Raw genomic sequence first — 25,342 nt, forward strand, 5'->3', positions numbered from 1 at the left:
CCAACCCGCCCCAAAATACGTAAGTATAACATTTAACAATAAGTTAATACGTGGACGTTGGAGATTCTAACCCCCCTCATATAATACTTTGGCTTTAATTATTACTCCCAATTGCCATACGCTGTTTTTTTCACTTATTGTAAATTCATCCATGTGCCCCATGTCTACAGGGTTGGGTTGGCAGTAGAATTGCCATATACCTGCGATGTATGTATTTACAGTAACTCCATTAAATTGTCTTCAGTTCTCCCAACTAATACCAAGTCTTTGTCCTTTACATATTGTCTTTCTACCTAATGTATCTGATCGAAAACGTTTTACGCATCTGCAAACTGTATTATACGGTAACCTCGACTGACTTGAATCAGTTCTCACACAAAGTCCTCGCGAACAGACCTTATTGCACAGTTACAACATTAATATGGACTGTGTTGGCATACGTGTAATGGAGTAGACAGATGACCAATTAGGTGACGCGATTTGTACAGGTAAATATGTTTTCATTTATTACCTGTAGCAGCTGTTTTCGTGTGTAGTTAAGTCTTGCTCACACGGCGAATGAATTTTAAGATGGGGTACAGTAATTCTTGATATATTTGTGCATTTTCTACGGTTACGCTAATAAAAAATGAACATCCCGTACAGAACACGAAGCATGTTTACCTAGTGTGATTAGTAAAAACGAAATATTTTTAATAGAAATGGAACCTTGTGGTTAGAAAAAAGAAATATTTCTAAGAATGTAGCCTGAAATATAAGCAATACTTATGGCCCATATGACTTAACGGGCGCCTCGGCATTTGTTAAACATGCAAGGCTGACAGTGTAAAAACATGATTATGTTAGGTTGCCACTCTACTTAACGCAGTTTCGGAATACTTGTGACCGGCGCTACAATACCCATGACGGCTTCCGTCACCCTCCGATCACATTTTACCTCAAACACGAAAAATGATTACGAAATGTTGGAAATATAAAACAGAGAAAAACAGACTGTGCAGACACGTTTGATTTGAACTTCTCAATGACGAGGTCTTCAGATAAGAGTAACAGCAGTTTGAGACAATGGTTTAGTGCAAATAACGTAAAATTAACATAGTCGATAATTTATCAGTGTAGATACTTAAAAGGACCTTATTCATTTAAGGCTGTATTTATATCCTTATTTACCAACTACCGGTATGTAGACTTATTTATTTGTTCAAGTATTGCAAAACCTAAAAAAAAAGAAAAAAAAGTTTGACACCAACCATTGGGTCTACTGCGGGAGAAAATACAAAAGGAATATTTTTAATATCACGCCCGCATGCTGCCTTCTCAACATGCCACGACTGACTGAGCAAGAAATGACATAAATATTATTACGAAGCCGCAAAACCGACACATGTTAGTGCGGCAGTACTTCTGATGTTGGCAACGACCCCAGCGCTAAACCTTTCGTCCCTAGATTCAATGATAGTGAAGACTTGGTGTGAATACCGCTATTTGAAATGAATTGTGTAAAATATATATATATATATATATATATATATATATATATATATATATAATTTTTTTTTTTTTTTTTTTTTTTTTTTTTTTTTTTTTTTTTGACGTCACCGGCGAACAGACCTTCTATCACTTAAAAGAGTAGCTTCACTTTGGTCGTCAACGTTACGCCGCAGCATCACAGTAACGTCTCATCAATGAGGTGCCCACATTTCATGGAAACGAAAAGTAAAAGCTTGGACGCCTAAGTCTAGAAAGCACCACACTGAAATATTTACCGCCTCGTTAGATTTCTTTATTTCTGCTGAGTGCCAATTAACTTTTCCTTTGGAAGGTTCGACGAAAAGAAACCCAGTAGGTATTTGAAAGCATAAAACGATTTTAAGTATAACAGTTCCTGAACAAAGAAAAATAGCACACAGCTCATAGATAAGAACGTAAATAGATAAAAAAATTAACAGAAAATTGTTTAAACCGCGAAGCAGTCTGTACCGTCAGTGAGATATTTATTTTTTCGTTGCTTGTTGCAAATTAATAGGAAAGACCTAGCTGCAGAGCAAATATAGTTAATGGTTGGAACAGCTACCGGTACTAACAAAACAAAATCTGCAGCTTAGACAAGACATGGATATAAATCCTCATGATACAAACGTATTTTCAGAAACATGTATTACCAAGAGTGGAGGCGGGTACTTCAAGCGGACCGCATAAAACATTTAAAAAATAATTTCTTAATTGTTTTTGACCTATATTAGCAACATATTTTTTCAAAAGTTTAAACAATGTACCTGACTGGATTGAAATATTGGTTAAAGGCGGATACAAAGTACCACCCCATCCCCACATGGCATCTTGAGGTTTAAGATAGATTTGTTTCATGAGTGAATCATCAAAAAAATTGCATAACCAAACAGGAAAGGATGCATGGAATGTCAATGGAATTGTTGTGTGTCAGAATATGAAAATCGTTTATATTGAGAACAACTTGATGGATACAAGTTAATATAATGATGCTGTTTGCTGTTCTCCACTAGGGGTTGAGTTGGTTGCTGCTTGTAAGCAGATGGAAATAACCCTGACTACTGTCAAGTGATTGGAAGCTGCCGGAAATGGGTGTGTTGGGAGGACTGCTGAGGGTTGTGTGCCAGAGGTAACAAAGATACCTCGAGTATTATCCTCTCTTGTGATTGCTGTCTCTCTTGCAGGAAATAGAAGTCTAATCAATACCCATTCACTTGACTATGATTGGTGTGTCAGTGGTGGTTCTAGGTGTGCTATAAGGGGTAGACAGGGACCAGGGAGGACTCAAGGTGTAATACCAATCCCTCTAATAAACAAGTTCCAGGTGCTGTCTTTCACTGAAGCTGACATTAAGGCAGGTGGACTCACATCACCACTTTTGGGGAAACCCAATTTGTCCTGTGTTTAGAGGAAATAAACATGAAAGAGTAGGAGTCTATTAATTGTCGGCAGTTAAAATGAATGGAAAATAATGGTATCCCTTATGTAAATGCCAAAAAGGGATAGGAAGGAACACCAAGTACACTCGGTGTGTATGTCTGAGGCCTCATTCAACATGTTGAAGAGGTATGCTCACAGCTGTTGAAGGAACAGGGTGCAACCAACTACAGATTGTGGTGCACATTGGACAGATTATGCTTGGCATCTGAACTCTGAGGTCATACTTGGTTGAGAATACCAGCCTTGCTAACAGAATTTCAATGAAGTTCACAATCTGCAGCATTGTCTCCAGAACAGATCATGCCCCCCCCCCCCCCCACACACACACACCCCTCCAGTGAGTTGAATGAAAGGTGTGAACCAGAGACACTATGACTGAGCGAGGTGGCACAATGGTTAACCCACTGGACCCACATCTGTAAGAATGATGGTTCAAATCCACATCTGGCCCTCCAGCTGTAGTTTTTTGTAATTGCCCGAAATTGCTCCAGGCACATGCTAGGACAGTTTCTTTGAAAGGGCACTGTCTATTTCCTTCCCTGTCATTGATCCAATCCGAGCTTGTGTTCCGTTTCTAATGACATCAATGTTGACAGGTCATTAAATCCTAACACTTTTTCTTCTTTTAGAGACTCTGAGGGTTCTGTGACAAACTAGGGTGTGACTTCCTAGGCTTGCACCATAGAGCTGAGAGTTGTAGGGTCTGCATAAATAGGTCAGGTGTGTACTGCACATCAGTGGTAAGCTACCCACGTAGCTGACCATTTGTAGGGTGCACCACAATGGTTTATATGTGTCTCACCATCCAATTCAAATGCCTCCCACAGATCCTAGTAGCTAACTGCTGAAGCATTCACAACAAAGTCCCAGGGAAAGAAGTGCTTCTAAAAAGCACTGGATCTCGCATAATATTAAGCAGGGAAAGCTGGTTAGAACCTGAAGTTGACAGTTGTATGATCTTGGGGAAAATGTAAGCTTGTACCGGAAGTATAGGGAAACAGGAAATTGAGGTCGTGTATGTTTTGCAGTAGATGAGAAAAACAGATCCATTTAGATAGAAATTGAAGCTCGACATAAGATTGTTTGGGCAAGACAGTATCAAGGGCGGGCATAAAATTATAATAGGGTCCCATCGACTATTAGATTCTTCTCCTCATTTAACCAAGAACTTTAGAGAAAACCTCAGTATGCTTGTACATAAGTCCCCTGATCATACTGTAATTACTGAAGGAGAATTTAATAATCCAACAATCAACAGGGATAATTATAGTTTGGTTGGTGGTGGGTGTAACAATGTAGCACAGATACTTCAGAACCCCACTTATAATGGAAACAAATTTAATGACAATGAACAGACCTGACTTCTTTGAGGAAGTCCACATCAAAACTGGTATCAATGACCATGAGACAGTTGTAGTAACAATGAGTACTCTAACAATGTGTGATGATAAGAAGTGGTGTGACGTTGGATTGCAAGCAAAATTCACACCTCTCTCACAGCAGTTGACTTACTTGATCTGCACAGCCTTGGATTGGTGGCTCCCTCAATTTCCAAAACCTTCTTCTCTGAAGAATAATGCTGGTTACGGGAATTTTATAAGACTCTGCCTCTATTTTTGAAATAATTTAGTACTCAAAGAATACTTTTAACTCAGAAATAGTATATTTCAACTTCCATAGAGAACAAATTCAATATTTCTCACATCAGTATTCGAATTTTTATGTCAACTGATTTGTCTTGCGCTTGACTCGATGAAATACATCTGCAATAATGTACTTTTTACAACCACACAATTTATTAATATGTCTTGCTTCTAGCAAGTCCAACACATGAAGTATAATTAACAATGTTTCAGCTGTTCTTTTTTCTCGTTACAATAATCAATTATATAAAACCTCATAAGATACGTAAACACTCCTTTTGTTCTTCTAATATGACTTCCGTGGCACGAGCCGCAAACACTTGACGATGCTGTTTGACTGTCGTGTCTACCTTGTGCTCGTGACTCCTTTCCAGCCTGCACACACAAAAAAACATGTGCCGTGCAGTATGTATGTTCTCTCACTCTTATTTTTAAAATATCGTTTGTTCAAGACGGTAGAAGGACGAGTGGTTCTAGAATTTACGCAGAAATTCTCGAAGCACTACATATCACTCCCCTCAGCTCGAGCATGTGATATTTTATACATACTCATTATGTACATTAGTATTACATATAATAACAATTCATAATTCCACAATATACCCTCCACATTCTTTTATTAACTGTGCATTACCCTTTTTTTACTGTTTAGCTTTTCTTTTTTCATTTTACTTTGATTATAAAACGGGAGTATTTCACTCAATGTTGGAGTCAGTTCTTTTATATCTAGGAGTCGTGGGGCCTAAACCTTTGGTTTCCAATCGCAAGTTCCAGGTGTTCATGACACTTGAATATTTTACTCTTTATTGTAATTCTTTGTACTGCTTCTTTAGAATGTAATAGCCTCATTAATTATAGACTGTTTGTAGGCTAAATGAACTCTGGGCATATGAAAGTGTTCTTCTCGGCACTTGTAAACTCACATGAAACATAATAGTGCTAGTGAATATACAGAATTCAAACTCACCAGAACAATTCCTACAAAATGTATGACTTTTGTCACGATGCTGTCCTTTTCCCCTAGGATCAGTACCTATACCTTACATGTGGGTTGACCCTATGAGTACACTTCCTCCATCTGTTCTGGTAGGTATGCCCCTTTATAACAAATCCCTATTCCTGTATGTAGGTACGCCTGTCTTATATCCTTAGCAAATGTCGAGTACGTCTCCCTTATCCTTTATGAGCAGGCCTCATGGTTCATTGCCCTAGTATGCATCTTTATGTACACTAAAATTAAATATTTCCTGGGAAATATATAAATCTATTATACACTTTGTATATCCTTCTTAATACTTCCTTTGGTCCTTAGAGTCCTCCCCTACTTTTCAACTTCTACATACTTAGTATATACTATGTCTCAAAACACTATTCAATGTATAATATGTTTACTTAGGTTATAAGAGTCCCACTATCTTACAAATCATCTGAATATTTGTTAGACTGACATTCCTTAATAATTGTCACAATCGATTCCTCCCTGGCTTATGTTCTCTTTCCTTACTCATGCCTCCTTCTTATGTATTCTCATTGAAAAATCATCATAGTTTTTCTATACTTATGTACATATGCAATACTGAATTGTCATAGTTCTTCAATTAATAAGAATGTGTGCATATTTCCAGATGTACACATACCTTCCCCTTACAACACTTGATGGTTCTTACCTCTCGACAGGTTTCTAGTTAGTAGTTTCATTGTTTGTGTACTCATGTATGATTGTGTGTATGATAATGTGTGTTTGTGCAGCCTGATTCTTCGGTTTTCTTATCTGGAGGTAAGCTGTAGGTTATTGGAAACCATGGAGAATATGAAGAAGTTGTGCGATAGAAGTAGATGAATATGGAATGAGGGGAAAAAATAGGCAGGTACTCAAAAGAGAAGTAAGAACGGAAAAAAAATAGAAATGGTTGCTAAGATCGAAGAAGAGAAAGAAGACAGCCCCAAAGACAGGAAACCCTTCCCATCCCCCTTCCCCATGATCCCTATTCTGATACCGCGTGCTGCGTAATTTGAATCCCCGCCAGACGTCATGGACATCGAAGACCCATAGGGGTCTCTATACCATCACACCGTAAGATGTGGCAGCGCGTGCCTCCTGTCTCGCATTTAGAGTGAGGGTGCCACTGTGGAACATGTGGTTGCAGCAGCCAATAGCGGTGTCCCCGATCGAGTACTTAAGTGCCTGCCTGCTGCACAGCCTGCCAGTCTATCCTACCATGCGTCTCATGACATATCGCCTCGCATTAGACAGCGTATTGAATTTCGTGTTTTCTTTACAAGTGAATGTGGTTGTCTTGTTTGGTTCGTGACTCTGTTGTCTGTTCTTGTTGTGTCATAAGGTCCTTTGTTGGTCATGTCCATCCTCTCCCGTTGTGTTGTTGTTTGTGGGCCGCTCCGCAGGTTCCACCGCGTTTCCGTCACTACAACCCCACGACTGTTCCAGCCACCATTACAATACCTACCTCACTGGTACTTGAGTGAGGAGCTAGAGGAGGTATGGTGTTAAGTCGTCTCTTACAGAACGGACATTCTCACCTTCACCCTTGAGGGCCCCGAAGAAAACCTTAGCAACTCCTCTGGAATGGCAAATGGTGAAGAATCAGTCACACTTCTTTGCGAGGGTTTTTTGAAAGGTGCAATGTGTGTTCAGTGTTAGCCATGACATATCTATTGGTGTAAAACGTGCTTTCTGCATTTACATCAAATTTCCTAAGAGGTATAAAATATTCTATACAAAATAGAAAATTATACACTACGATAAAATAGTTGTTCTGTTCTTCGCATTATATTACACAACCCATAAATATAATATTCTGTTCGTTTCATTTCATGTCTAGTGACCGCTTTCTTTCTTATTCTGTGAGTCTCTTGGGTTGTTTTCTACTTGACTGTCATATCCAGTTTTCTCCATACTAAAATTATAGGATAGTTTCAGAATTCAATAATAGATTACAGAATAGTTTAAGATTTGAAGGGAATTCGGTACAGGGAAACTATTTTGGAAAGAACACCGAAAACAACTCAGAATCCAACAGTTTTCAGTCCACCCGTTAACACAGACTGTTAACATCCATGGGAGGTATAAAACTTTATGTTCTTTACTTTGCACTTTCCTTTCTCTGATCCCTTTATAGGATCCACTAAAAATAATGTTCGGTAAGGTTCTTCATATTTCTGAAAAAACTTGGGTGCCTCTTTCTTCAAGTCAGAGCTCTGAAGATGATGATAGGTTGTTCAGTCCAATTAAAACATTTAATTGGAGGTTCTCGTACAAAAGGTTTGCCTATTACTTCTAAAGGTGTTAATACAGTTGATAAATGCACTAATTCATTTAAAATAAGCTCAAAGTATTTGATCTTTGTTGCCCATAAAGTATGTTTTTCATGGCAGCAGGTGCGGCATAATTTTCCAATCTCTTTCATTACCTATTCACGTGGATTCGAGGATGTATTATAGTTGGATATTAACACTTAATGAATACCTTCAAATGCTAAAAAATCTTTAAAATCATTCCTAGCAACCTGTGGTCCATTATTGGAGAGAAAACATTTCGGTTTGCCTACCTCTAGAAAATATTGTTGTAAATAATGTATCCCGTTTGGTGTATTTCCTTTTTCGTGGGGTATAATTTAACATACTTTGGCCAACACTCTATGAGGACTAAAATATACAACACTTCTCCCCTTTCCTTTCGGAATTGGTCCAAAGAAGTCCGCTGCTGTAAGATCGTGTATAAACTTGGGAATGATTAGATACAATTTGGATTTAATATGAGTGTTTTTCTCTTTCACCTTCTGACAGATTTCACAAGTCCTAATTAAGATACTATTTATCAACTAGCATTTTAAAGTAATTGAACTTGTTCATATGAGCTGTACATTTCTTTATTCCGAAGTGTCCATACACTGTATGATCATACCAAACAATTTCGTCTTCAATTAACTTCAGAATGCATAAATGCCACCATTGCGATATTATACTATGTCTCCAAAATAAATTAAGTCCCATAATTTTCCACTTCCCTGCTTGATTATTTGACAAGGAATTCCTAATACACATAGCAAACATCTTGGTAAAATATGGATCATGATGGATGTTCTCTGTTACTCTTTGTGCCATCTCTTGTAGCCTGGTGTGTGGATACCCTCCTGTCAGAAAGTTGATTGCAAAAATTATGCCAGGCCCTTCCATCCGTTTTAATTCTTCCATACCTATAGGTAACCTAGACAAAGTGTCTGCTACAATATTCTCAGAACCTTTTACATACTGTATTCTAATGTCGTATTCTTGTAGGAACAACATCCATCACATCAATTTGCTATGTAACAAACATCTATTCTTAAAAAAGATAGAGCTTGATGATCTGTGTAGATATGGATTTCGGCCCCCCGCACTAGTGTTAAGAATTTTTGGATACTCCATAGTACTACTAAAAGTTCCTTTTCAGTAGCTGTGCAGTATAATTCATGTTTATTAAGACTACGGTTAGCAAAGTTATAGATCTGTGATTTACATTATATATACTCCACTCTCCTTGGAATAGTCCTGTCACGGTTGCCACGATCAAACGATGTGTGATGATAAGAAGTGGTGTGATGTTGGATTGCAAGCAAAATTCACACCTCTCTCACATCGGTTGACTTACTTGATCTGCACAGTCAATCTTCTTCTCTGGATAGCCGACTCGATTGATCTCCAAAACCTTCTTCTCTGAAGAACAATGCAGATTACGGGAATTTATAAGACTCTGTCTCTATTTTTGAAATAATTTAGTACTCAAAGAATACTTTTAACTCAGACATGGCATATTTCAACTTCCACAGAGAACTAATTCAATATTTCTCACATCAATATCCAAATGCTTATAAGTCAACCAGTTCGTCTCACGTCAGACTCGATGAAATACATCGGCAATAACGTAGTTTTTACAACCACATAATTTATCAATATGTCTTGCTTCTAGAAAATCCAACACATGAAGTACAATTAACAATGTTTCAACTGTTCTTCTTTCTTCTCATTACAATAATCGACGATATAAAACAGCATTAGATACATAAACACTCCTTGTTCTTCCAATACAACTTGCGTGGTACAAGCAGCAAACACTTGTCGATGCTGTTTGACCGTTCATTAAATAACAAGTTACAAGCAGCAGGTATTTTCTGTGATTTGTCAAAGGCATTCGATTGTGTAAACCACAACATCCTTTTAAATAAATTAGAATTCTATGGTGCCAGGGGCAGTGCTGCAAAATGGTTTAAGTCATACCTCGCTAACAGGAAACAAAGGATGTCAGTGCAAGGGACTAGTGAATTAAGTCATCAGTCATCATCAGAATGGGAAGAAATTACATGTGTTATCCCACAAGGATCCATCTTAGGGCCATTGCTTTTTCTTGTGTACATTAATGATCTCTCATCAGTTACACTGCCAGAAGCAGAGTTCGTTTTGTTTACAGATGACACGAGTATTGCAATAAATAGTATGTCGAGTGTAGTTCTAGAAAGATCTGCTAATGATATTTTCATGGATATTAATAAATGGTTTAAAGCCAACTAACTCACTGACATTAAACCTCGAAAACACTCACTATATGCAATTCAGAACCTGTAAGAACTTTCCACCCAGCATTTGCATAAAGTACGAAGAAGAGCAGATAGAAGAGGTTGACAGTCTTAAATTCCTGGGATTACAACTTGATAATAAATTCAGTTGGGAGGAGCACACCACAGAACTGCAGAAACGCCTTAACTAATCTGTATTTGCAATTAGAGTGTTAGCAGACATAGGCGACATAAAAGTGAAAAAGCTTGCATACTTTGCCTGCTTTCATTCCATAATGTCATATGGTATAATATTTTGGGGTAACTCTTCAAGTTAAACAAAAGTTTTCAGAGTCCAAAAGCGTGTAGTATGTATTATTTGTGGAGTAAACTCACGGACGTCTTGTAGAAACCTCCTCAAAGAACTGGATATACTAACTACTGCCACTCTGTATATTTACTTCTTAATGAAATTTGTCCTAAATAATATAAATATATCTCTTTTTCCAACAAACAGCTCAGTTCATACATACAATACCACGAACAAAAATGATCTGCACAAGGACTTAAAAGCACTTACTTTAGTTTAAAAAGGGGTCCCCTACTCAGGAACACTCATCTTCAATAATTTGCCAGCAAACATAAAAAATTTAGTTACAAATAGAGATCAGTTTAAAAGGAGCCTGAAAGACTTACTAGTGGCCAACTCCTTCTACTCCATTGACGTATTTTTTAATAGAAACAGATGATGTGTTGTATATATTTATACCATTAGTATTGTTATTTCAGCTTAAAAAGAAATAAAAATAAAAAATAAAAAAAGGTGACATGTTCCACATCCACGAAGATCTCCTCAACACGGATCTATGGAACGAAAACTAATCTAATCTAATCTAATCTGCTTCTATCTTGTGCTCGTGACTCCTTTCCAGCCTGCACACACGAACATGTGCCACTTGTCATGTACATTCTCTCACACTTATTTTTAAAATTAGAGACGGTAGAAGGACTAGGGTTCTAGAATTTGCACAGAAATTCTTGAAGCACTACAGTACCAAAACATGAAGGTGAAATAAAACAAGCAGAAAGATTTATCTGTTCAGCTACTTAGACAGAGAAACTATAGTGTAACGCATTAATGGGGAATCTGAAGTTTTTTAGCTCAGAATAGGAGTGCATGAGGAACTATGGCTCTGGTTTAAAAGAGTAGTTGACCATGCAATGGGCAGATATGTACCCAGTTGGACAGTTCTTGGTGGAAGAGATCCTCCACACCATAAAACAAGTGTAAAGAAACTTCTAAAGAGTCAGAGACTGTTGAATAATAGGTATAAAACATATCACAAGTTATAGATAGAGAGATGCTGAATGAAATATGTTTGGCAGTTAAGAGAGCAGTCTGTGATGCCTTTAATGACTACTGCAGCAGGATGTTGTCAAGTGATCTTCCACAAAACCCAAAGAAATTCCGGTTATATGTAAAGCCTGTTGGTGATACCAAAGTAAGTGACCATCACTCACGAATGAGACAGGAACTGAAATTGAGAGCAACAAAGCAAAAGCTGAAATGGTTAACTCAGTTTTCAAATGTTCCTTTATAAAGAAGAACCTAGGAGTATTGCCACAATTTAATTCTCATACCACTGAAAAGTTGAGTGAGATAAGTGTTAGCGTCAGGGCATTGAGAAACAGCTGAAATCATTGAAACTAAACAGAGCCCTAGGGCCTGATAGTATCTCTATCAGATTTTATACCCATTTGCGGCTGAGATAGTCTGTCATAGATCCCTCAAATAAAAAACTGATGTGAAATCCAATTTGCAATTTTTCACAACATACTGAAAGCTTTGGATCAAAGCCGTCAGGCAGCCACAGTATTTCTCAATGTCCATAAAGTGTTTGACTCAGTACCACACATATCCTATCATTAATACTCTGATCCTAACGGTATCAGATGAAATATGTGACTGGACAGAGGATTTCTTGATAGGGAGGACGCAGCATGTTTTCTTGGATGGAGAGCTATCAACAGATGTAGAAGTAACTTTGGAAGTGTTTTTGGTTCCTTGCTGTTCATGTTGTATATTAATGATCCTGTGAATAATATTGATAACAACCTTATACATTTTGCAGATGATGCAGTTATCTAGAACAAAGTAGAGTCTGAACGAAGCTGTAGAAATGTTCAGTCAGATCTTGATAAGATTTCAAAGTGGTACAGTGATTGGCAACTTGCATTAAATGTTCAAAAATGCTAACTTGTGCCCTTCACGAAAAGAAAAACAAAAAAAACATGGCGTTGTGTGAATATGACATTAGTGAGCCACAGCTGGAATCCGTAAACTCAATCAAATTCTTGGATGTAACACTTAGTATGGACAGAAAAGTGGAGCGATCACATTGTGGGTGAAGCAGGTAGCAGACTTTGGTTTATTGGTTGAATACTAGGAACTGAAATCAGTCTACAAGGGAGACTGTTTACAAATCACTCGTGTGACCCATCCTAGAATGAAACATTCTGGAACCATCCTAGAATGTTACTGGCGTGTGTGGTACGCATACCAAGTAGGACTAGCAGGAGATATTGAACGATACAGAGAAGGACAGCACAAATGGTCAGATTTTTGTTTGACTTGTGAGAGAGTGTCACTGAAATGTTGAAAGAACTGAACTGGTAGACTCTTGAAGATAATGTCTACAGACAAAGTTTCAAGAACTTAAAAGATGACTCTAGGAACATATTGCATCCCCCTACATATCACTCCCCTTGGGATTGTGAGGATAAGATTATATTAATTACAGCACACATGGAGGGATTTAAACAATAATTTTTGTCAAGTTACATACATGAATGGAATGGGAAAAAGGCCTAATAATTCGTACAGTGGGACATGCCCTTTTCCATGCACTTCACAGCAGTTCACGGAATATAGATGTAGATGTAGAACCAGGTAGAAGAAAAGGGGCTATTCAGAATGTAGAGTTAAATCCCAGGCTTTTTATGTCAGTGATGATTGTATTGATTGGCTTGTGGGAAGGCTTATACTCCAGATAAAATACATGGAATTGAAGTGTACAGAATAATTTTTTATCTCAATATATATACATACTCATAAACAAAACCACTTAACTTGATGACTTAGAGCAACTTCAAGGATAACACTTGTAACAAACTAACACACACATCAGCTGATTGCTGAATGCAATCTGATGGAGGGGCTGGTAACCAGAGGTCAAGTACACATGGGCGTCTCTGTGTATAGTGAGGCTTGTGGCATTGGTGTGGTCTTGCAGGACCCTCACTAGCTTGACTGTCTTGAGGTTTTACTGTTTTTCGTGACATCCTTGGTGTGGTCTCTTCATCTCACCACCAGGAAAGGACCAGTGAACAGTGGTTGGAGTAGCAGTTTGATGAGATCTATGCAGAGCATGATGTGAGCATAGTCATCCAGATGAAAACAAGGTGTTCACCATAGTATGTAGCAGGTGGGCATTGGATTTTGGCTATCTGGTCTCAGAGCCATTGTACCAACAGTGGTGGTTTTGCTGTGGTTAGTAGTGGTGCACATGTGAGGTAGCATGCTCATACACCATTTCTCCTTATGATGCACTAATCTCTGGCTTGTACACTGCACAATTGCATAAAAATACCAAGGGGAAGGCTTTTGTCCATTTTTTGTGATGACACATGACAGCTTTTTATTAATAAAGGAAGTAAATTTAGTGTGCGAGTCCACTGTCATTTTGAATATTTGGGAATAAAACCATCGGGGTTCTTTAATAAATTTATTTAGTTATGATGCCATTCCTACTGCTGCCATTATCAGGTAGCTGCAAATAAGATTAAAGAAACATAAAGAGTGATAAGTCTTTGTTATTAAACATCTGACAAAAAATGAAAAATTTAAAGTAAAAAAAATATTTATAAAGGTTCAGTCACCAAAAAATAATTTATGGAATGTTCTGGTTGAGAATTATGAATTATTTTCAAGGTTGAAAAATGAAATTAATTCTGAAAGCCAGCAAAGCTCTGTATCTTTTGTTTGTGTACCTATCGTCAATGCAGTGCCTCTGGCTTTCAGTGAGTCATCTCCTTTATTCCTAAATAATTTGTAACACTTGGCTTCTGCCAAGAGACATCATACCATAGTGTTAACTTGGTGCCTGGCTGTGGGATTTGGGCGAGTTGCAGTCGTATGGCAGGGTTGCCAAGAAATGCTGTAGTGGCAGCAAGTTCTTCCTAGTCCATAACGTTTGCCAAACCACAGATGCGCAAAAAGTAATTAGTCACATTGTCTTCTATACATTTTATGTGGCACACATCTATTGTAAACTGGTGACAAACTTTATATGTCTGAACAGCAATGAAGAGCACTTGTCACCGGTATTCTGGGAAGTGGAGACTATTTGTTTGTGCTCAGTGTAAATTGTCTCAGGACATAATACAGTTTGTGGGTGGAAATATTTAAAACCCTCATAAATTACAAGGAGTTCCCTGTCACATGTGCTTCTCCATTGCTTTGCTGGTTGCAACTTTCTGAACAAAAAAATTAATGATTGCCATTGTTGGCCAATCTGTCAGTGTAGATCAGCATCTGTTGCTATTTTCTGTAATCATGCTTTCTTCAAATCCATTTTTGATGTATAATGCACAAAGAAAACTGCACCTAATATAGGCTCAGTGACATCGTCAACTACAGATCTCCATATAAAGGGGGTGATGAGGCTTATTTTGATAGTCAGTAGCGTATGGCCATAGGTGGCGATTGCCAAATTGTTTATTTGGCTTATTGTCAGGTGTGCACCCTGCTGGGAGTATGCTAACTTTGGAGTCGGTGTTAGTCAGGAAGGTCACATCTGTACACCTATCTGATACAAGGGCATTCTGAAAACTAATGCCTCCAAATTTGTCATGTGAAAACATTTAAAGCCCTCTGAATAAAGCAAACATTATTGACATTCTACATCTCTATTCTTCTTGTCTACATAGTTATTTCTCAACATATTCACCTTTGTGATGAACACATTGCTCCCAATGAGAGACCAGTTTTTTGATGCCATCAGTGTAGGATGTTTGATTTCGTTGATGGAGCCACACTTGTTGTACCTGTGGTAGCAGCAAACATTAATAGTGTTTCCACAGGCTGTGGCTAAGCCATGTCTCTGCAATATGCTTTCTTTCAGGAGTGCTAGTTCTGCAAGGTTCGCAGGAGAGCTTCTGTACAATTTGGAAGGTAGGAGACAAGGTACTGGCAGAAGTAAAGTTCTGGGGACAGGGCATGAGTCGCGCTTGGGTAGCTCAGTGGTAGAGCAATTGCCCGCAAAAGGCAAAGGTCCCGTGTTTGAGTCTCAGTCCGGCACACAGTTTTAATCTGCCATGAAGTTTCAAGTTTTGTTAATAGTGTTGTCTCCATATTATTGGTAATTTGATGTTGCAGCACTTTCGTTTGTCAGGACTGTAGATGTTTACTAGGTCCTCCTCATTGTTGCTGTGCTTGAGCCTCTCTGGCTAGCATTTCAACTGTGGTGTGTAAACTCTGAAGCTCTTCAGAAGCTCTCAGTGGGTGGTGGGGCACAGTGTCAATACAGTCTGGTGTCGCTTCTTGAAGTGAGTATAGCATCTGTCAGATGGAGTCGACTGGCACATCGTCTGCCAATGATATCATGACCACCTTTACTGGCATTTCCGAAGTTGTGAATATTTTATCAGCCATTTTTAGCAACTTATGTATTGGTTGATCTTCGTGTACTGCCACTCCTATCTTCACTTGCGATGGTACAAGCAGTTGCCAAAAATGCTACAACAAAATGTTCAAAACTGTAATCATGTTAATCATTCCTCATAACTGCTGCCAAAATTCTGAAGGGGGTTTCGTCACCACTTGTTTCTTGATAAAGCCCCTGTGTGAGCCTTTAGTTTGGTAATTTAGTTCAGTGAGCAGTTTATTCAGCTTTTAAAGTGAGCTAAACTTGATGACATGGTGGGTACACAATAAAGCCTGAACCAATGATGTTGCCTCTGGTCTAAATTGTTAATAACCATCATAAATTTTTCATGGTAAATGGTCACTCATCACAGCATGAATATTTTCATTGACCACAAACCAAATTGGCAGTTGGTTGGGCATAAATGACTGGCCCCATAACTGTAAATATGGTGCAGAAGAACTGCTGGAACTGACTTGCGGGCAGTTCATTGCTCCTCAGCGCCGTTACAATGTGGAAGAATTCATCATAACAGTCAAAATTTTCAAATCTGGTTTAACATTGTCTCTTAATTTAACAGAAGCATCAAATACGTGGAACTGTGTAGTTGACATTATTGTTTGTGTTCATTAAACTGACACACTGTTTTGGTGCTCAGTTCTCTGCACTGCACTATGTACAGCTTTTGCATTTCAGGAAGGAAGAGTTCCAAACCCAGATATCATTGCAAATTTTTTGAATCTTGTTCTTACCATCAGGGTTCCAAATGCGTAGTTCTACCAATTGATGCAATTAAAAGTGAAATATCGATAATATAATGTAAATGGATAAATGAAAAATCCCCTCACTAAGTGGCAGTAGGCTGTATGGTGAGTAGATTTTTTATCTATCCATTTACATTAAATAAATGTGAAAGGATACACTATATAATTTTCAGAACTAGTAGTTTCTTTGTCGTGGTACACAGATTAGACTGCACTTAACACAAACACTCCACATTCACATGTGCTCTTAGACCTAGAACACCACCTCTTGATTGCTCACCTGGAAGTCTTCCTAAAACCTTGCTTATTGTTACCCTAGCCAACTTCATCCTTGGCCATAACTTCATTGCTTTTGAGGACCAAACTTGTGAAATTATCAAGGGGCCACTACGAGAACAAAGATACTCAGTCCTTTGCCAACCTTTTAATGGGTCCCAAGAAAGAACCTAGCTCTGGCCTGGTATAGATTTACTGATAACATCTTTGTGGTCATACTGAAGAACTACTACTCCACTTGCTGCAGCAACTTAACTCCTTTTCCCAACTGAAGTTCACTTAGTTCTTTTCCAAATCCACAGCCAACTTCATTGCAATTAATCTCCATCTCACTGAAGCCCACATCCAAACCTCAGACCAAATAAAACCAACCACTTAGTAACATGCCTACACTTTGACAGCTGCCCCACCTTTCACACCAAATGCATCCCTACCCGCAACCTAGGCATCCATGGGAAACATATCTGCTCAGCCACCAAATTCCTCTATACCTAAAACAACAATCTCTCCCAGGCTTTGCTGTCCCACAACTACTCCACATATCTTATTGACAAACAAATCTCCTGGCCATTATCTTCTTCTTGTCCACTGACTAATACAGTTATCACTCCCAAAATAAAAAAAATAAAAAAACGCAAAGGCTACAGCTTTCTTAAGTCAAGCCCTGAAATGAAATCCTCTCTCCATAATTACCTCCCCATGCCACTCATTGTCACCTTTCATCATGCCCCTAACATTTGTTGCATGCTACTGAAACCTTATAACGTTATCAACTATTAGCCTACCTCGTGGTTCCTACCACTGCAATCATGTCTACTATAAAACCTGTCCTGTGTATCCAGCCACTATGATATGCTCCAACCCCACCACTGGAAATCCTATAATTCCTTTCTAGCTTTCCATAACCTATACCTCTCCCCTCCCTGCCAAAGGAACAAGCTGAAAGCTAGATGGTGTATCACTTTTACTTTTAAGTGTGTGTGTGTGTGTGTGTGTGTGTGTGTGTGTGTGTGTGTGTGTGTGTGTGTGTGTGTATTTTTGTACATATTTTGTTACCTGAAGGTATGTAATGGCCGGAAGTTTCATCTCACAATCTATCGTATTATAAACTCTTTGTATACAATACTGTTTATTTATGTTCTCCTTTGGCAAGTATTACTGGTTCTTCAGGAATATGGAAGACTATGAACAACAATGCTGCCTGCCTCCCATTTCATCTATTTGATTGCCACCTTCTCCACGCTGTATGCCGCCAATTTCCAGCTTCCAGTAACCTTCTGTAAATAAAAGAAGAAGAAGACACCCCTTGTTAAGCCAAGCATCTCTATGGGAAGTGGGTCAGCCGGCCAATCAGTACTGGTGGCTCCAGTATTCACAGACTTCACAATATGTTAGCCATAGTGAAACATCATTGACTCGAGTCAATAGCCCAACTCTTATAAGCTTATTGGAAAGTTCAGTGAATAACTTTATGAATAGTGGCTTTGAGTTACAGGGGAATCAGCACTGACATAGTAGGGCAGATCAGAGACTCCTATGAAGGAGTGTACTGTCACCCTGTTCAGTGATTTTAATGCACAATGAAATTTCAAGACATTGTTGTTCAGTATCTGGCTCACTGCAGAACAAATCAAAATGGGGAGTGATTCATAGAACTTAGTAAGGCATTTAAAGTAATCCTGATATCAACTGTAGATGGAACTATCTCTTCCTCAGACAGCAGAACTTCTTTGCTATCTTCAATGTGAACTTGTTTTCAACATTTGGAGAAATGAAATACCTCACCAGTGTCCTTTCACAACATTTAATGCTAATAACAGCAACTCCAGAAATAAGATTTACTGATCAAGATGTCTTTCATCTCAAGTATTCTCAAAGGTAAACTTAGCAAGCACACAGTCTCTCATCCTGATTATGTCTGAAACTTTCCCTTGAGCAGCAGCTTAGTTTCAACCCTCATATTTTGAAATATTAACAAGATCTACACCATCACAAATGTGTAGTCTCCTATTAATCAGGCAAACAAGAAGACCCAAGGAGCAACTGGAAGAAATTATCTGTTAGGGTTCCAAGAAGTGTACTGTTGCCCTGTTCAGTGATTTTAATACACAATAAAATTTTAGAGCATTGTTGTTCAGTATCTGGCTAACTGCAGAACAGATCAAAATGGGGAGTGATTCACAGAACTTATTAAGGCATTTTAAGTAATCCTGATATCAGTTGTAGATGGGACTATCTCAGTTATTCTGATGCCAATGTTATTTTTTCCTTTCTGATATCAATATTGAAATAACAAAAATTGTGACCTTCAACAGAAAATATCCAGTTTGAAAAACAAAATTCTAGAAAGAGAAAACATATTCAGATAGACAGACTGTAAACAATATTTTCTGGAAGAAACAGACCTAGCAGATATAGGCATCATGTATACAGAAGCAATGGGGGTCATTAATAATGTAAGGAAACTTTCCCTTGTCCAGAGCACACCAGAATACACCTTTAGAAGGTCTTAACAGGACCTGCTAAGGTGGTGTTGTTGTTGTGGTCTTCAGTCCTGAGACTGGTTTGATGCAGCTCTCCATGCTACTCTATCCTGTGCAAGCTTCTTCATCCTGTGCAAGCTTCTTCATCTCCCAGTACCTACTGCAACTTACATCCTTCTGAATCTGCTAAGTGTATTCATCTCTTGGTCTCCCTTTTCGATTTTTACCCACCACGCTGCCCTCCAATACTAAATTGGTGATCCTTTGATGCCTCAGAACATGTCCTACCAACCAGTCTCTTCTTCTGATCAAGTTGTGCCACAAACTTCTCTTCTCCCCAATCCTATTCAATACTTCCTCATTAGTTATGGTATGGCAGTGAAACAGAAAATAAAGGCAAAAGGTGTGAAAAGACTAACATTGTGAAACAAACAGCTGGTTGCATCAAATGGGATCGGAAAAAGAATGAAAACGTGTTGAAGAATCTTAAAGTGGAACCCATCACACTTTATATTCAGAACTACCAAAACAGCTGGAGAAAACATCTGAAATGAAAGAGCTCAAACAGGATCCTGAAATCCATGCCATGCTACTACTCTAGTGGTGTAACATTAATAGGCTGACGAAGAAAAAATGGCAGCAGAACTTACCAACAGGACTGTTACAGATCAGTAGGCCTAGCACTTCGAAAGAAAATGATGATGACTGTACAATATTTATGTAATACAACTATTTTTTATTCAAGCAAGACATCATAAAACTTTATTAACCACTATGTTATTTCCATATTATTGATGACACTGATATAACTAGTTCACCTGCAAATATTTTTTCTAAAGTAATGTTCATAGTTTCACTATAGATCCAAACAATGTGAATGGGAAATTTTTGCTGAGCTCAAGTTGTTGTTTCTAAAGTGTTATAGTTCATTTAAAAGCTCTCATTATCCTCATTTCAATGAATGTGTTACTTTTTCCAAAAACTTTGTATTTCAAAATTTATTCATATTCAAAATTTTCATGCTATAGAATGTTCCAGTCTTAAAATGTAATTATTTCCAAAAAAGACCAATTATTTCAATCATTCCATTTGGTAAGTCTACCCTGACTTGGGGTTCTGGGCAAATTTCATAACTCTCCCCATTTCCTAAACCTTGCCAATTCTTTTCCTTCATCTCTCTTCCTTTCCCTTCAACCCGTGTTCCAGAAGACAGAGCAACTGTCTCAAAAAGCTTGCGTATTTCCATATCTTTTATATGTGTTTTCTCCTACCACTCCTTGGTGAGTAGAGCTTTTATCTATCCGATTATATTAAACTTTCAGTAACAACAAGTCTTTCCTTCTCATCCTGTACGAAAAGTCTCCCCTGACCTGTGGTTCTGGGTGACTTTCCCAAAATCTACCCCTTTTCCTAGACCTCTTCAGTCTTTTTCCTTCACCCCTCTTCCTTCCCTTTCAACTTACAACTGTCTTTTATGTGTGTGTTCTGCTGCCGCTTGGTGAGCAGATTTTTTATCTGTCCAATTAAATAATACTTTTACTAAAGAAACTTGTTCATATGGTAATTATTCAGATTAGAGAATATTACTTTCTCAAAACTTTATAGTGAACTTTGGGAATCCCTTTCACAGTGAGCTGTGGCCTCCCATAAAATGGTATTGATAATTTTACTATTGGTAACTGTGTTGCACTTTGTGCATTGTATCTTTTTGTCCTCCAATTTTTCATTCTTTTGTATGAATAACTGAAATGTATTGACCTGGTGTCTTGTCAGTTTCTAATTTTCTGTAATATGTGCATCTATAAATAGTGTCATGCACAAAGCTTCAGTTGGTGTTTGGTAATGTAACCATCAAAATGAGCTGATGATTAGTAGTGTCAAAGTGCACAACCTATGTTTTCTTCAGTCAGCATTTGGTAATCACGATTTAAAGTATTGTTGCACAGCAGAATGATAATTAAGTGCAGGAATAAAATTATGTTGGGGGAAAGTGCCAAGTGGACCACACCTGTCATGTACGCAGTGGTGGCATAACCATTGTCATCAATCAGAAAAACTGGAATACAAACAAGCAGGGAGCTTGTTGTATGAGACTGTGTGATATAGACATCAGGAACACCTGATTCAGCACTTAGACAATAGTGCAAAGCAGACATAATGCTCTTCTATGATGTAACTTCACCTACAGATGATGCAAGAATGTGTTTCAGAATGCAAACTTTGTGTAAAGCAACACTCTGAATTTAACCATTAGGCTAGACAAGAGGGCTGACATGCTCAGGAAATGGAAACACATTCGGTCACTCATACAGGGGCATCACATCATTGACTGCTATAAAACTTTCACCTTCCTTCCACTCACTCTCAGAGACTGGCAACTCCATCTGCATAACTGATACTGACATAAGGCCAGCTCTGCTAGTTGCAGGGCAACCTGATGAATACAAAAAAGTGTAACTAGCCACCACCAGCTTGGAGTGTACTGCTGTGAGTCTACAGCCATCTGGTTATGGAAAAAACTTCAACCCTGCAAGCTGCGTTCCTGCTGGTCACACCTGTGGCTACCCAAAGATGAGGGCCAGGTCAGTCTTCTGTGAGTGAAGAGCCAATCTTCCCATGTGTGAGCTGTTCAGCTTGGGAGCAGGGTGCCTGTGCCACCACTAATGAGCCGTTCAAGTGCTGCCTTAGTGGCTGTGTGCCGGTACCACCTCTTGGGCTGTCCTTTGTGTCACCATTGGGTTTTCTGCCTGTACGCCATCTTGACAATCGACAACAGGGGAATGCAGATTTCTGGGTCTGAGCCTGAGGACAGCTTCCCTCAGTGAGAGCACTGAGGCTCTGACAGATGTCCAAAGCCATACCAGGCTGTAGAGATGCACTGGCCACCACACTTTCCTACAACAGGTCCGTGGCACTGGCCCCAGACAATACCACGGCAGCACCAGCAGATTCCTCGCTGCTACCCTTCACCTCTGTGCTGTGCAGGCTTAGCATGGCCATTGCTAGGCCACAGTGGCAAGAAGACAGTGTTGTAAGACTCCTGGAAATAAATTACTGTTAATTGAGTGATGTCACTTAAGTGCCCTGATGCACAACAGGGCCACACCTCTGGACCTCCACTCGACTATCCTACACTCACATAGGAGGGTGCATCTGGCAAGCTTCTACAAATTTGGTGCTGGAAGCTGTGACTTCTGACACTGTACAGATTTGATGTGAAGGGTGCTGATGTTGTCTGTCACCACTGTCAAGGAGCCACACCTGCATTAGCAGTAATTGACATCTGTCATTGTGCGGTATGATGGGTAACCAGTTTTTGTTGGCATGTTTTCTATTTTCTTTTATTTTGGTGGCATGTTGCATTAGAAGGATCTGCATAGGAACTTGACATTGTGTAGACCACAAGAGTCTGGAGACCTCACAGTTTTGGAGGTAACGGTAGGGAAGAGTACTTATGATTGACCAAATGCTAGTATTGTAATTTATCATGGCATGAATCACCATGTAATAAGGCAGTTTTAGTAATGTGTGAAAATGGTTGAATGTTTGGCCATGAAGAACAGCAGTGTAGTGAATCCCATTGGTTCACGACATATAGAAAACTTAATGTAGTTGTTTTTGCATATTGATATTGTGTTGGTGTACTAGGTTCCCATTTGTTCTGCAATATAATTCAAAATGGAGGTTACACAATGACCAGAAATATCTGCAGCAACTTTACATATCATTGACATTTTAAAATATCAGGTTGCTGTGTTTCTCCAGTATAAAACAGAATTAAGCCAGACTAGCAAAGAGATACAGAGGGAACAAGAAGCATTACGTGCCATGACTGGGTTGATACAATCACAGAGAGGGGATAGCAAGATGGTAGTGAACGTACCTGTCCAATCCATTGATCCTATGGCAGTTAGTCTCATTATGCCTTTTTCTGAGATAGCAGCCAAGGTTGTATCAGCCTATCTGGGTGATGTTAGGGAAGTAGCTCAGTTAGGGAATTGGTCTGATTTGACATGTCTATCTGTAGCTAAGTTACAGGCAATGAGTGATGCTAAAATGTATGTCATATACAATGAAACTATTAGTAAAACACAGACATTTGATCAGCTGGCTGAAGGGCTTACCCAGCACTATCAGAAGCAAGACAGCGCCAGATTTTTCAGGAAAAAGCTCATCAGATTATCAAAGAAACACAGTGTGTCAGTAGATGCATTCTCTGACAGAGTTCATAAGGTGAACTTGCAGACTTAAGAATTGATGCACTGTGCAGAGGCAGATAGACTCCTCTTGTGGGATGCAGAGAATAGGGCATTAGACATATTCATGAGTGGTATTGCAGTGGATATGTAATGATGGGTGAGGGTGGAAAATCCTGGTGATTTGTCCTCAGCTAGCAGGATTGCTGCACAACTAGGGGAGATAGAGTCAGAAATGGGGTATCCATGGTGACTTCTCCTTTGACATCAAATGCTACAGATGTGGAAGAGGAGAGCATATGAAGAAGCAATGTTGCCAACCACAGTGCTTCGACTGTGGTGATTGCAAGAGTTGCAAGTGTAATAAAAGGAAGTATACATTAAATGGGGAGAAGAGGAGTTTGTGGCAAAACTTGACAAGAAGAAGGGACCAGTTGGTAGGACATGTTCTGAGGCATCAAGGGATCACAAATTTAGCATTGGAGGGCAGAGTGGAGGGTAAAAATCGTAGAGGGAGACCAAGAGATGAATACACTAAGCAGATTCAGAAGGATGTAGGTTGAAGTAGGTACTGGGAGACGAAGAAGCTTGCACAGGATACAGTAGCATGGAGAGCTGCATCAAACCAGTCTCAGGACTGAAGATAACAACAGCAATAACAACATACATTAAATGCAAACAGGAGTGCCTTAACCAATGAAGAACATTCTCAATAAAATGTTCCACTGCGAGGGTGTTTGAAGAGATGGATTGTTGTTTGATTGGTGCAATAAATAATTAAGAACATAAATTCTTGTTAGACAGAGGTGCACATGTGTCAGTTGTCAGTCTAGACTTCTTAGGTAGGAAGAGACTTCAGTCTACACGGTGTAGGTTATGTGGAGTGGGTAAAAATGAGATAGAATCATTGGGGACAACGCTGCTCACTTTTAGCATTGGGGCTGAAAGCTTTAAGGAGTATATGGAATGTTCCCACACATTGGTGAGGGTTATACTACATAATTCTCAAGCTGGAGTTCCTGAATACACATCACACTATAATTAATCTTTCGCAGCATACTATGGAACTCGGTGGAACTTTGTTTCTGCTAGGGAAGAAAGTTGCTGGTGAAACAATGTTGCAAGGTGCAGCTATCATGAGGATAGTACCAGCTAAACTGTATTAATGTACACTGAATGTTAATTCATGGGATAATGTACTGGCGGGTACAGGAAAATTTATCAGTCTTACCTACACTAAGACTTATCAAGGGAATTGTTTTGAATGGTAGAACCACTGACCTTCAAGGTGAAGTTAAATAAGTCACACTGTATGATGCACAAGAGGGTAATATGCATTACAGACATAGATGGAATATTTAGGTTCTCATGAGTTTGTACAATTTTGGCATGAGTGAAGTTAATCTGCCAAAGGGCCTAATGTTTGCTAGTTTGAGTGTCTTAGAAGAAGATGATATTGATAGGTCAGGTAATGACCTCACCCAGAGGCATACTGTTAGCAGTTCTGCATAATGTGACAAAGCTAAACACTTGCAAGGAAAAGACAGAGAAGACATGAAAGCTTCAACGCTTAGATTCACAGATATGTTCAGTCTGGTGGGTCTGTTACCAGTGATGCCTGTAACACAGTACATGATACCAACAGAAAACAAAGTTCTCTCATATACAAAACCATACAGGGTCCCAAAGCATTTACAACATTTGATGGAGGAATTCTTTTACCATCAGTTGACTGACAGAATCATTAAGGATAGTGGTAGACTTGAAGTATGAAAGT

General features: G+C 38.9%; 1 protein-coding gene across 3 annotated transcripts in view; it reads left to right on the forward strand.

The window, feature by feature from the left end:
* Positions 1–321: 321 nt before the first annotated feature.
* The window catches only part of LOC126328647 (thialysine N-epsilon-acetyltransferase-like), a 133,139-nt gene continuing 108,118 nt past the window's right edge, over positions 322–25,342 (forward strand). The window contains exon 1 of one of the 3 annotated variants that reach the window (XM_049996056.1): positions 322–488. The gene's annotated coding sequence lies outside the window, so the exon portion shown is untranslated. Of the gene's footprint in view, positions 489–1,619; positions 1,843–25,342 lie in introns of those variants that run through there. The other 2 variants (XM_049996057.1, XM_049996058.1) reach the window with 2 other exon arrangements.

Source organism: Schistocerca gregaria, chromosome 2 (assembly GCF_023897955.1).
Source record: "Schistocerca gregaria isolate iqSchGreg1 chromosome 2, iqSchGreg1.2, whole genome shotgun sequence".
In the NCBI taxonomy this organism is placed as follows: domain Eukaryota; kingdom Metazoa; phylum Arthropoda; class Insecta; order Orthoptera; family Acrididae; genus Schistocerca; species Schistocerca gregaria.